Source organism: Nerophis lumbriciformis, linkage group LG19 (assembly GCF_033978685.3).
Source record: "Nerophis lumbriciformis linkage group LG19, RoL_Nlum_v2.1, whole genome shotgun sequence".
In the NCBI taxonomy this organism is placed as follows: domain Eukaryota; kingdom Metazoa; phylum Chordata; class Actinopteri; order Syngnathiformes; family Syngnathidae; genus Nerophis; species Nerophis lumbriciformis.
The window spans coordinates 2,579,069-2,592,910 of NC_084566.2; the positions used below are offsets into that span (position 1 = coordinate 2,579,069).

Genomic DNA, 13,842 nt, shown 5'->3' on the forward strand with positions numbered 1-13,842 from the left:
TGTAATGAATAGAAACAGAGTGATGGATCTGTGTGGTCGAGACAAGATGATGACATAACTGCAATGCACCTACACTGCACACATAGTTGACTTGTTTAGGACTTCAAAAGTAGGCGTTGATAAAATACTTCCCTGCTGTGAGATGTTACATGATGTTGTTGGTGCACAACTTCTCGTGCTAATAAAAAAAATAATTTTTTCACATCTTTGTTTCATCAAATGACATACAGTACCAATAAGAGTGCCGATTAATACAGGTATCAATAAAATTGGTATACATCCCTAAACTGAAGTGCCACGTGATAATGCTAATAAAGCTGTGTTGTAATAGTTCCCCGTTTGGCCAGATTCAGCGGGTCAGTCCGCTTACACAACATCACAACAACTACTTCTTGTAGCTCCAGATAACTCTCCATTTGTTTAAGTGACACCTCCTAACAGAGTAGCAGCCAGCAGCTGTCAGCAGCAGGCTTTGGCAGGCGGTAACACACACACACACACACACACACACACACACACACACACACACACACACACACACACACACACTTTGCTCTCGTGTATCAGGTGCAAATACGGAGATGAAGTCCAAGAAACGGTGTAAAGTCTGCAATAATCAGCAGCTTTCATTTGTATGCGTCTCCGGCCATTAAAAAGACTTGGGTGTCAAGCGTTAAATTGCACTCTGAAATGACTTCGTGGCACCGCAAGGCTTCATTAGCTCTAAAAGTCACGCTATGTTCCGATTCTGTCCTTGTAGAAACGGCTGGCTGGCACCTCTGCATTAGAAGATTACAGCAGTTTTACAGCCTTGCTGCTTTGCTTTATGAAGATACGCGTCTGCAGAATGTTGTGCTGATACTGGATTGTAGACGCTGTTAAAATAATTCAAAATCATGCTGTCATCACATAATAAGAGTGCCGAGCTCTGGTGTTTAACCTTTTTTTTTTACTCTTGCATGACAATTAATGGTATGTACTAGGAATGTTCTGATCTGTTTTTTATGCCAATACCGATCATCCGTGAGTGAGATCGGCCGATTTCTCCTGGCTTGCTCTCGTGTGTAACATGTTTTGCCTCATTCTCCAGTGATAATACAACACCCAAAACCAGTGAAGTTGGCATGTTGTGTAAATGGTAAATAAAAACAGAAATCCATCCATCCATCCATCTTCAACCGCTTATCCGGAATCGGGTCGCGGGGACAACAGCTCCAGCAGAGACCCCCAGACTTCCCTCTCCAGATCAACATTAGCAACTTCCTCCTGGGGAATCCAAAGCGTTCCCAGGCCAGAGAAGAGATGTAATCCCCCATCTGGTCCTTGGCCTGCCGCGGGGTCTCCTCCCGAGGACCTCCCTAGAGAGACGCTCGTGAGGCATCCGCACGAGATGCCCGAACCACCTAAGCTGGTTCCTTTCCAAGCGAAGGAGCAGCGGCTCTATTTCGAGTCTCTCTCGGGTGACTGAACTTCTCACCCTATCTCTAAGGGAGATGCAAGCCACCCTTCTGAGGAAACTCATTTCGACCGCTTGTATCCGCGATCTTATTCTTTCGGTCATGACCCACACTTCATGACCATAGGTGAGAGTAGGAATGTAGATAGCTCGGTAGACCAAGAGCTTTGCCTTCTGGCTCAGCTCTCGTTTCGTCACAACAGTGCGGCAGAGAGACTGCAATCCTGCCCAAGCTGCTCCGATTCTCTGGCTGATTTCCTTCTCCATCTTTCCCTCACTCGTGAACAAGACCCTGAGATACTTAAACTCCTCCACCTGGGACAGAGTCTCGTTCTCTACTTGGACTGTACAAACCATCGGTTTCCTGCTGAGAACCATGGCCTCAGATTTAGAGATGCTTATCCTCATTCCAGCCGCTGAACACTCGGCTGCGAACCAATCCAGTGAGAGCTGAAGGTCACGAACCGAAGGTGCCACCAGGACCACATCATCTGCAAAAAGCAGTGACGCAACCTTTAGCCCCCCGAGACGTATACCCTCTCCGCCATGGTCACAAACACGATAGGTGACAGAGCGCAGCCCTGGCGGAGACCAACCCCCCACTGGAAACGGATCCGACTTACATCCAAGCACCCGGACACAACTCTCGCTTTGGTTGTACAGAGATTGGATGGCCCTCAGCAGGGTTCCCCTCACCCCTCAGCACCTCCCACAAGATATCCCTTGGGACCCGGTCATACGCCTTCTCCAAATCCACAAAGCACATGTAGACTGGATAGGCATACTCCCAGGCCTTCTCCAGGATTCTCGCAAGAGTAAAGAGCTGGTCAGTTGTTCCACGACCAGGACGGACTCCACATTTCTCCTCTTGAATCTGAGGTTCGACTATCGGCCGGACCCTCCTTTCCAGTGCCTTGGCATAAACTTTCCCAGGGAGGCTGAGTAGTGTGATACCCCTGTAATTAGCACACACCCTCTGGTCCCCCTTTTTGAATAGGGGAACCACCACCCCAGTCTGCCACTCCCTTGGCACTGTTCCAGACTTCCACGCAATGTTGAAAAGGCGTATTAACCAAGACAGGCCCTCAACACCCAGAGCCTTCAGCATTTCTGGATGGATCTCGTCAACCCCCGGAGCTTTGTCACTTTGGAGTTGTCTAACAACCTCAGTGACTTCACTCCGAGAGATCGACGTCGATCCCCCATCATCCTCAGGCTCCGCTCCTGTCAGGGAGGGTGTGTCTGATGTAGTTGGGTTCAGGAGTTCCTCAAAGTGCTCTTTCCAACGCCCTACGACTTCCTCACTTGAAGTCATCAAAATCCCATCCCTGCTGTACACAACTTGGATGGTTCCCTGCTTCCCCCTCCGGAGGTGCCGTATGGTCTTCCAGAACAACTTTGGTGCCGCCCGATAGTCCTTCTTCATTGATTCCCCGAACTGCTCCCACACCCTCTGCTTAGCCTCGTCCACAGCCATGGCCGCTGCCCTTCGGGCCTGTCGGTACCTTGTAACTGCCTCCAGAGTCCCCTGGGATAACATACCCCGGTAGGACTCCTTCTTCAGTCGGACGGCTTCCCTGACCACCGCTGTCCACCAGGGTGTTCGAGGGTTACCGCCCCTTGAGGCACCTAAAACTTTCTGGCCACAGCTTGCAGCTGCAGCTTTAGCAATAGAGTCTTTGAACATTGCCCATTCCTGTTCAATATCCCCAACCTCCACATGGATGGCAGAGAAGTCCCGCCGGAGGTGGGAGTTGAAGTCCTTCCGGACACAGGACTCCTCCAAACGTTCCCAGTTCATCCGCACTACACGCTTGGGTTTGCCAGGCCTGTCCAGAGTTTTCCCCCGCCATCTCACCCAACTCACCACCAGATGGTGATCAGTTGACAGTTCATCCCCTCTCTTCACCCGAGTGTCCAAAACATGCGGCCTCAGATCAGCTGATTCGATTACAAAATCGATCATTGATCTTTGGCCTAGGGTGCTTTGGTACCAGGTACACCTATGAGCATCCTTATGCTTGACCATGGTGTTTGTTATCGCAAGTCCATGACTAGCACAGAAGTCCAATAACAATCCACCACTCAGGTTCAGATCAGGGAGACCGTTCCTCCCAATCACACCAGTCCAAGTATCACTGTCATTGCCCACGTGCGCGTTGAATTCCCCCAGCAAGACTATGGAATCCCCTGCCGGCGCCCCATACAGGACCCCATGCAAGGTATCCAAGAAGGCCGAATACTCTGAACTGTTGTTTGGTGCGTACGCACAAACAACAGTCAGAGTTTTCCCCCCTCCAACCCTAAGGCGAAGGGAGGCGACCCTTTTGTCCACTGGGGTGAACTCCAACGTACAGGCACTCAGCCGGGGACTCCCCACACCCGCCTGGGCCTACACACCCTGAGCAACTCCAGAAGTGAACAAGGTCCATCCCTTGTCCAGGAGTGTGGTTTCAGACCCCTTGCTATGCGTAGAGGTAAGCCCCACCAGATCCAACCGATAGCGCTCCACCTCCCGCACCAGCTCAGGCTCCTTCCCCACCAGCGTAGAGACGTTCCACGTCCCAAAAGTCAGCCTCTGCTGCCCCGAATTGGTCCGTCTGGAGCCTCCACTTACACTGCCATCCACTTGGCAGAGCACCCGACCCCACTGGTTCCCACCGCGGGTGGTGGGCCCATGTGTCGGAGAGGATGGTGTGTCCACGTATCTTTTTCGGGCTTTGCCCGGCCGGGTTCCATGGCTAGCCCGGCCACCAGGCGCTCGCTGACGAGCCCTGCCTCCGGGCCTAGCTCCGGAGGAGGGCCCCGGGCTTCATAGTTTCTTTCATGGGGAGTATTGTAACCCTGATGGGGGGTGGCATTCGGGTGCTACACCTTGCCCAAGTGTGACCCGGAACTATGTGAGGCAGGGGCGTTCAACTCCCTGAGGCTTTATACAAGCCCACATACATAGGTATGTGGGCTTATATAAGCCCACATACATAGGTATAAAAAAAAGAGAAATTCAACGCGTTTGCAGCATGTAGTGAGGGAAGCATTTGCAGTCTATTCAATTGAATATAAATTGAAAAGGATTTGCAAATCATTGTATTCTGTTTTTATTTACAAATTACACAACGTGCCAACTTCACTGGTTTTGGGTTTTGTAATACTGTAGTGATAGTTGAGATACTAAGAAATGCAGTTTATGAGGTGATTATTATTAGTTCAGGCGAGCGGACGATCACTTACTTTAACACGGAAATCAGCCGATACTGATCAGTGGCCGATTGATCCTCACATCCAGAGTAGGAACAGTGGATGCGTGCATACTGTATCCCCTTGCTGAACTTTAACTATTTCAAACAAAGTACCGGCAGTCTATAAGTTTGAAAGAAATCTTAATTATGTAAATTTTCCACTTCATGCCACCTTTCAAACTACAGTGTCATCACCTGCCATAGTAGCTATGTGCACATGGACACATTTATTTGGATTAAAGACCGAACTGGAATAAAAATGCTTCATGTAAACACGCCATTCTGAATATTCTGACCCGATCACACACATTCGTATCAAAATTTAATTCCGATCGAGACGGGTGGTTTATGCCGAAAGTCATTCAGATTGTAGCGGATGAAAACACTTCTTCCGAGATTCGGGTTAGAATTATCCTTACTGTGCATGTCTTTGATGTCAGATATACAGTACTTTGGTGGTGGAGTGGGGACTAAATTTAATAGTCTCGGAATGAAGCGATTGTTTTGCTGCTGTCTCCCACATTCAACATGTACAGACGTAGCGTTGTTGACTTTGTTGCTTTAAAACGAGACGAGCAGAAACAAAAGTATGGTATGGAGTATCGTGTGTCAATGTAACAATTAAAGAAGGGATCCAATTGTCGTCTTAACAAACATTTTTATTTACTACATGAAAGCTACTCTGAGTGCTAACTGCTAGCTTCAGATATATACACAGAATGTTGTGACATGAAGACGGGCCGCAACCCGTACATAATCACAACATAAAAAGCACAGAACAGCTTCATATCAGAAAGAGAGGTAAAACAAAAGTAGTGAACAGAAGGAAAAAATATATAAATAAATACAGTGATAACGTCGGATAAGCAGAAATGCACAAAGCCTTGTCTATTAACAGTAGAAGTCACTGCTTATTCAGCACCTGCAGTGAGCGAACTCGGCCAGGTTCTGCATAGTAAAGTATTCCGATTTAAGGTGTGATGCATGAAAATGCACCTCATAATGAGATCATTTTATTCAGGGTCCATGTACACAGTAACATTCTTATCCGATTCATGATCAGATTAAATAAATGTTGTCCATGTACACGTGGCGAGTGTTACGATGACATCATCAGTGGTATTAATGCTGGCTCAGCAGCTCCTTTAATTGCTGCTGTGTTGTACCTGTTAATAAATGACCTTTGTCGTGCACTCCAAATCATTATTGAAGAAAAAAATAAGTTCCTGCTTCCAATAAAAGCTCCTTCTTCTTTGTTGTTTTGGGAAATAAATGCCCCATGTGTGTCATTTTTCCAAAAAGATTGCGGTGCTCTTGGAGATTGGCAATTGGAACACGCACACACCTCCATGTTTGTTGTTACGCCAGGCTTGGCGGTGGTTATGTAATGTTTGCTGTGCATCGCCACCACATGAGCGAGACACATGCCGATGAGACGTGTCCTTTTTCTTTCCTTTGAATTCAACCGATAGATGGGCAGAACTTTCAGAGTATTATCAGATTTCAGAGTAGTAAAAGGCGATGTAGTATTGCAGTAGTTCCCCCAAAGCAACTATACTATCGACTAGGGTTGTACGGTATACCGGTACTAGTACAGTATCACGGTACTAATGAATCAAAAAGGGTACTATACTCTGTTTGAAAAGTACCGGTTCTGTCTATCTGTGTTGGCCCTGCGATGATGTGGTGTACCCCGCCTACCACCCGAAGGCAGCTGAGATAGGCTCCAGCACCCCCCGCGACCGCGAAAGGGACAAGCGGTAGAAAATGGATGGATGGATGGGTTCCCAAATGTATTTATTTTTAACGGGCATGACGGCACGTCGTCACGTCGTGACATTGCTGGTTTTACGAGCAGAGGAGCATGTTCGGCAGCGCACAATCACGGAGTACTTACAAGCAGACACAGTGTGTAGACAGAAAAGGGAGAATGGACGCATTTTGGCTTAAAAACTAAAGATAAAGGTGAAGTTATAACACTGAAACACCCTCAGGAAGAGGGGCTTTAAAACATGGCTAGCTAGCTAGCGGCTAACATCTATCCTCAGTCGGCAGTGTTTTAGCTACTTCTATATCACTAATCCTGGCCTCTAAAGTGATGAATAAAGTGAGTTTCTTACAAGTACGTCACTGCAGGACGAGGAATAGCTAAATATGCTTCACTACAGGAGGATACAATAGCTCACCGGCGTCACAATGTAAACAAATACCATGGGTAGATCTACACCTGACATCCACTGGAATGATACCAAGTACAATAGTGTATCTAGTCGATACTACTATGATTAAATAAAATGTTTGTATCCTCACACAATCTTTTTCCTTTTTTAAAAAAATTCAAATTATGTTTATAAACTCAGTAAATACATCCCTAGATACATGAGGAATTAAATTATGACCAATGTATGATCCTGATCCTACTTGGTATCGGATCGATACCTAAATGTGTGGTATCATCCAAAACTAATGTAAAGTACCAAACAACAGAAGAATAAGTGATTATTACATTTTAACAGAAGTGTAGATAGAACTTAGAAAGTAAGCAGATATTAACAGTAAATGAACAAGTATATTAATAATTAGAGATGTCCGATAATATAAGGCTGCCGATATTATCGGCTGATAAATGCTTTAAAATGTAATATCGGAAATTATCGGTATCGGTTTCAAAAATGAAAATTGATGACTTTTTAAAACGCCGCTGTACGGAGTGGTACACGGACGTAGGGAGAAGTACAGAGCGCCAATAAACCTTAGAGGCACTGCCTTTGTGTGCCGGCCCAATCACATAATATCTACGACTTTTCACACACACAAGTGAATGCAAGTCATACTTGGTCAACAGCCATACAGGTCACACTGAGGGTGGCCGTATGAACAACTTTAACACTGTTGAACCCACACCAAATAAGAATGACAAACACATTTCGAGAAAACATTCGCACCACAACACAACAGAACAAATACCCAGAACCCCTTGCAGCACTAACTCTTCCGGGACGCTACAATATACACCCCCCGCTACCCCTTATTCCCCCCCCACCCCCCAACCTCCTCATGCTCTCTCAGGGAGAGCATGTCCCAAATTCCAAACTGCTGTTTTGAGGCATGTTAAAAAAAATAATGCACTTTGTGACTTCAATAATAAATATGGCAGTGCCATGTTGGCATTTTTTTCCATAACTTAAGTTGATTTATTTTGGAAAACCTTGTTACATTGTTTAATGCATCCAGCGGGGCATCACAACAAAATTAGGCATGATAATGTGTCAATTCCACGACTGTATATATCGGTATCGGTTGATATCGGAATCGGTAATTAAGAGTTGGACAATATCGGAATATCAGATATCTGCAAAAAAGCCATTATTGGACATCTCTATTAATTAGAGATGTCCGATAATATCGGCCTGCCGATTATATCGGCCGATAAATGCATTAAAATGTAATATCGGAAAATATCAGTATCGTTTTTTTAATTATCGGTATCGTTTTTTTTTGTTTTTTTTAATTTTTTTATTAAATCAACATAAAAAACACAAGATACACTTACAATTAGTACACCAACCCAAAAAACCTCCCTCCCCCATTACACTCATTCATACAAAAGGGTTGTTTCTTTCTGTTATTAATATTCTGGTTCCTACATTATATATCAATATATATCAATACAGTCTGCAAGGGATACAGTCCGTAAGCACACATGATTGTGCGTGCTGCTGGTCCACTAATAGTACTAACCTTTAACAGTTAATTTTACTCATTTTCCTTAATTACTAGTTTCTATGTAACTGTTTTTATATTGTTTTACTTTCTTTTTTATTCAAGAAAATGTTTTTAATTTATTTATCTTATTTTATTAATTTTTTTAAAAAGTACCTTATCTTCACCATACCTGATTGTCCAAATTAGGCATAATAATGTGTTATCGGTTGATATCAGTATCGGTAATTAAAGAGTTGGACAATATCGGAATATCGGATATCGGCAAAAAGCCATTATCGGACATCCCTACTATTAATAATCAATTTTTACAGTTTGTCCTTTATAATGTTGACAAAATAATAGAATGATAAATGACACAATATGTTACTGCATACGCCAGTAGACTAATTAGGAGTCTTAGTTTGTTTACTTACTACTAAAAGACAAGTTGTCTAGTATGTTCAGTATTTTATTTAGGGACTAAATTGCAATAAGAAACATATGTTTAATGCACCCTAAGCGTTTTTGTTAAAATGCCATTTTTTGTGGTCCTTTTTATTTAGAAAAGTATCAAAGTACTGAAAAGTATCAAAATACATTTTGTGTACCGGTACCAAAATATTGGTATCGGGACAACACTACTCCTGACATATTTATTAGTGCTGTCAAATTAAGAATAAAAAGATAAAGACTTTTTGTTTTAATATTTTATGTGACGTTAGCTTTAAACTTGTGAGACAGTTATTATTTAAAAAAAAAAAGGCTTGCTCCATTTAATGAACCACTTGTTCTACAACATAAGTGAACGTACATTTATTGTCTGCTTGGAACATCTAGTTATGGATGATGGAAAAAAATCTATCTTTTCCTTTTACAATCCCCCCAGCGACCCGCATACTGTACCTCTCAGGTGTGAATCACTGCATTGTCGTGTTATCACCTTGATAAGGCACCACGGCTTCCATTTTTTTTTAATGTTTTTTATTTTTTGCCACCATCGCCTCCCTCTGCTTCTCCGGCAAGCACACATCTCCAGCAAGCCTACTCCCGAGTCTCTTCCAGGCCCTGTTTCCATAGCAACAGGTTACTATGGAAACTAGGTGACAGTGCAGTGTATCCCATCTTCTTTAATGCAGAGGAGAGGTGTTTAAGGGGAGTGGGAAAGTTTCCTTATTTTAGTCTCTCCGCTGAGTGCTTGCAATTAATCATTTGCATTTTTTTGTATTTGTCATTTGATAAAACGGCACCTTTAAAATCATAGATGGGTAGAAAATAATACTGCGTTTTCATCTCGTATTGTTTGATGAGGTTAATGAGTCAGACTTCATTTTGAAAGTTGAAGCCTGTTATTTGAGTCAATAACCTTACGAATCGATGATATTTGATTATTTTCCCTATTCTTTCAGGCTCACTTTAATGTCTTTATAGGGGGCTTAAAATATTGGTGTTACAGTGTGCACTTAAAAAAAACTGGCATAAAAACAGCTTTTTCTGTCGCCTCCAATCTTCTGGGAGCAGAGAAGAGATAACAAAGCTCCTCACGTGCTCATCCAGTCCGATGGGTTCTGAGCGGGTACTCTAAATACTCCTGCAGGGGCGTGTATTGAGGAAAGCCTGACACTTTGGGTGCCCCCGTTTGCCCCGGAACAGTCAGTTGCTCCGGAACATGATAACGAAAAATAACAGCTTGATTTGTCACAAAGCCATCACAGCTTATTGAATCTAAGCGCTCCTCTCGTCCACGATGAGCTGAAGGCAAACAAGCAGAAGGTGCGACACAGCTGCTGAGGTGCGACTACCGAGATGCCACTTCTAAAATCATGTTTTTTAAATGAATCTTAATGCATTAAAACATCAGAATCATCCAGATATTTTTCAATGCAGCCTCGGCGGCGTTGTAACGCAAAGCCGGATTTAATTTGAGGATACTTGAGGTGAGCGGAGCTGCTTTGTGGCACGACTCGTCGCGGGATGCACAACTAATGCTGTAAAAATAGCTCTCAAATAATAGCAGCAGTTCTCGTGTGAGGAGGCTATTGAGCGTCTGCTGAATTGATTGTGACATTTCAGGGTTGGGCTAAGCACACCTCACATCATCGGGTGTTTGATTACTGACGTATGTTGATTTCACAGGATGGGCCACAGACACGAACAAAGAATGAGTTAGATTTTGTTTTTTTCCAGATCCTGCCGGTGTTTTTTCTTAGAGTTTTATGTGCAGGGCTGCACTTCACATCGAAGACATGTGATGGGAGGATTACTCTTGATAGTACTTGTCTTTTCTGTCCATTGAAGTTTGATGGGTGGACAGTTCGACCTGATGTGGGCCTAAAATACACTAGATTTCCCTTTGCGCTATAATTATTTCAGTCTAGAAGACACACCAAGTTCTCCCTGAATTTTCTTTGCTGTCAAGACATTTTTGAAGGATTTATAGTGTATAGTTTGGGGAAGATCCTTTTCTTTCGCCATTTGGCAGAGAAAGTTCTCCAAAACCCAAAACCAGTGAGGTTGTCACGTTGTGTAAATGGTAAATAAAAACAGCATACAATGATTTGCAAATCCTTTTCTACTTATATTCAATTGAATTGACTGCAAAGACAAGATACTTAACGTTCGAACTGGTAAACTGTTATTTTTTGCAAATAGTATGTTTCAAAAAAGCTGGCACAAGTGGCAAAAAAAGACTGAGAAAGTTGAGGAATGCTCATCAAACTCTTATTTGGAACATCCGACAGGTGAACAGGCTAATTGGGAACAGGTGGGTGCCATGATTAGGTATAGAAGCAGCTTCCATGAAATGCTCAGTCATTCACAAACAAGGATGGGGTGAGGGTCACCACTTTGTCAACAAATGCGTGAGCAAATTCTCGAAAAGTTTAAGAACAACATTTCTCAACGAGCTATTGCAAGGAATTTAGGGATTTCACCATCTACGGTCCGTAATATCATCAAAAGGTTCAGAGAATCTGGAGAAATCACTGCATGTAAGCGACTAAGCCTTCGATCCCTCAGGCGGCACTGCATCAAAAAGCGACATCATTGTGTAAAGGATATCACCACATGAGCTCAGGAATACTTCAGAAAAACAGTAACTGCTGTTGGTCGCTACATCAAGGATTTGCAAATCATTGTATTCTGTTTTTATTTACCAACTTCACTGGTTTTGGGTTTTGTAGTAGGGCATGCTGGGATGAGTTTGGCGTGGAAGAACTTGCAAACCCCATCAAACACCTTTAAGATGTGTGTTTGAGGACATTATCATGTTGGGACATTTACTGCTTCAGAAGGTACACCCTTAGAATTCATGTTTGACCTCGGGCTGCTGTAATCAATTATTTTTAGTATCGATTAATTTGTCCGATTAATCGACTAATCGAATAACACGCACTTTATAGTGTCAATGCGTCTTTAAAGGGGTCATACTAGGGTTGTCCCGATACCAATATTTTGGTACTGGTACCAAAATGTATTTCGATACTTTTCTTAAAAAAAAAAAGGGGACCGCAAAAAAATTGCATTATTGGCTTTATTTTAACAAAAAATCTTAGGGTACATTAAACATGTTTATTATTACAATTTAGTCCTTAAATAAAATAGGGAACATATGAGCCAATTTGTCTTTTAGTAGTAAGTAAACAAACAAAGGCTCCTAATTAGTCTGCTGACGTATGCAGTAACATATTGTGTCATTTATCCTTCTATTATTTTGTCAACATTATAAAGGACAAACTGTAAAAATAGATTATTAATCTACTTGTTCATTTACTGTTAATATCTTCTTATTTTCTGTTTTAACATGTTCTATCTACACTTCTGTTAAAATGTAATAATCACTTATTCTTCTGTTGTTTGATACTTTACATTAGTTTTGCATGATACCACAAATTGAATTATCGATCCGTATACCAAGTAATTACAGGATCGAAGTCCTCATGTGTCCAGGTACGTAGTTCCTGAGTTTATAAACATAATAAGAATTTAAAAAAAGGAATTTTGTGACGATAAAAATGTTTGATGTAATCATAGTAGTATCGACCAGATATGCTCTTGAACTTGGTATCATTACAGTGGCTGTCAGGCATGCTAGCTTTTGTTAGCGGTGACGCCGCTGAGCTATCGTATCCTCCTACGGTGTGTAGTGAAGCATGTTTCGCTATTCCTCGTCCTGCAGGGATGATACTTGTAAAAAAACTCACTTTATTTGTCGCCATGGAGGCGAGGATTAGTGATTTAGAAGTAGCTAAAACACTGCCCACTGCGGATGGATGTTAGCTGCTAGCTAGCTAGCCATGTTTTAAAGCACCTCTTCCTGAGGGCGTTTCAGTGTTATAACTTCACCTCTATCATCAGTTTTTAGGCCAAAATGTGTCCATTCTCCCTTTTCTGTCTGCTCGTAAAACGCGCCATCATGCCCGTTAAAAAAAAATACATTGGTAACAGGTGCTTTTCAAACAGAGCATAGTACCGTTTTTGATTCATTAGTGCCGCGATACTACACTAGTACCGGTATACCGTACAACCCTAGGTCATACCATCATTTTTTTTCTATTTTCAAAACACTTCATTTTGGTCTATATAACATGTAATGATGGTTATTTGGTCAACATTTTGCTTCAAAGATAAAGACCAATCTTCATGCCAATTTTTGCCTGCCTACAAAAACAGTTCGTTTTGAGAGGTGGAGTTGTTAAATGCAAATTAAGTTCTCCTTACCACGCGCCCTCACACTGACCACCCTTTCGTCCCCGCTGCCTTGTTTACTACAGTAGATTTGTTTTGTTTTGATGGACCGTATGGAATATGGAAAGAATCAAATTTTACTTGAATTTCACCACAACACAATATTCCAGATGTTACAGCGGAACCAGCGACTGACTGTGGTTTGTTGTCCGCTCAAGGATTGGACGACGCCGGGGACAGAAAGAAAGAAAGCCCGGCTGCAAATCTAGCTAAAGTTAAACTTCTAATGAGTCATTATCTTTCCAATGCTAAATCCTGGACGTATGCATGTGTAAATTGACCTTAAAATGTTTTTCTATTCTATATCATGTTAACACTTTCGCATGCAGTTAGCTATGCTGCGGGCTACATAATCGTTGGGGAGGCTCGCAAACACAATAACGGATTATATTACCAACTGGTTCATTGCCAAACACAGTAGGTACTGATCCAATTAAAAGTACTTTTTAGGAAAATCGTTTTTTATTTTGCCGGAGGACCGTGATATTATCTTACATTATAAGGCTAAGCTAGCTGCACAACAAATGGTATCATTCACACATTTCTAACCTACTTTAATTTACCGTTTCATGGTCTACTCCGTTATCATAGATAGTAGTCATCGACCGAGCCTGCCAGTAAAAGTATTTTTTTTGTTTTTTCTGAAAAATCCTTCTTTTTGTGAAAGTTTGTGGGTGAAGCAGAACTGTTCTTTGCAGA

At 42.6% G+C, this 13,842-nt stretch overlaps 1 protein-coding gene across 4 annotated transcripts in view; it reads left to right on the top strand.

Moving 5' to 3' along the window:
• ece2a (endothelin converting enzyme 2a) overlaps positions 1–13,842 on the top strand; it is a 200,037-nt gene that overhangs the window by 142,542 nt on the left and 43,653 nt on the right. The gene's annotated exons all lie outside the window — the stretch shown is intronic.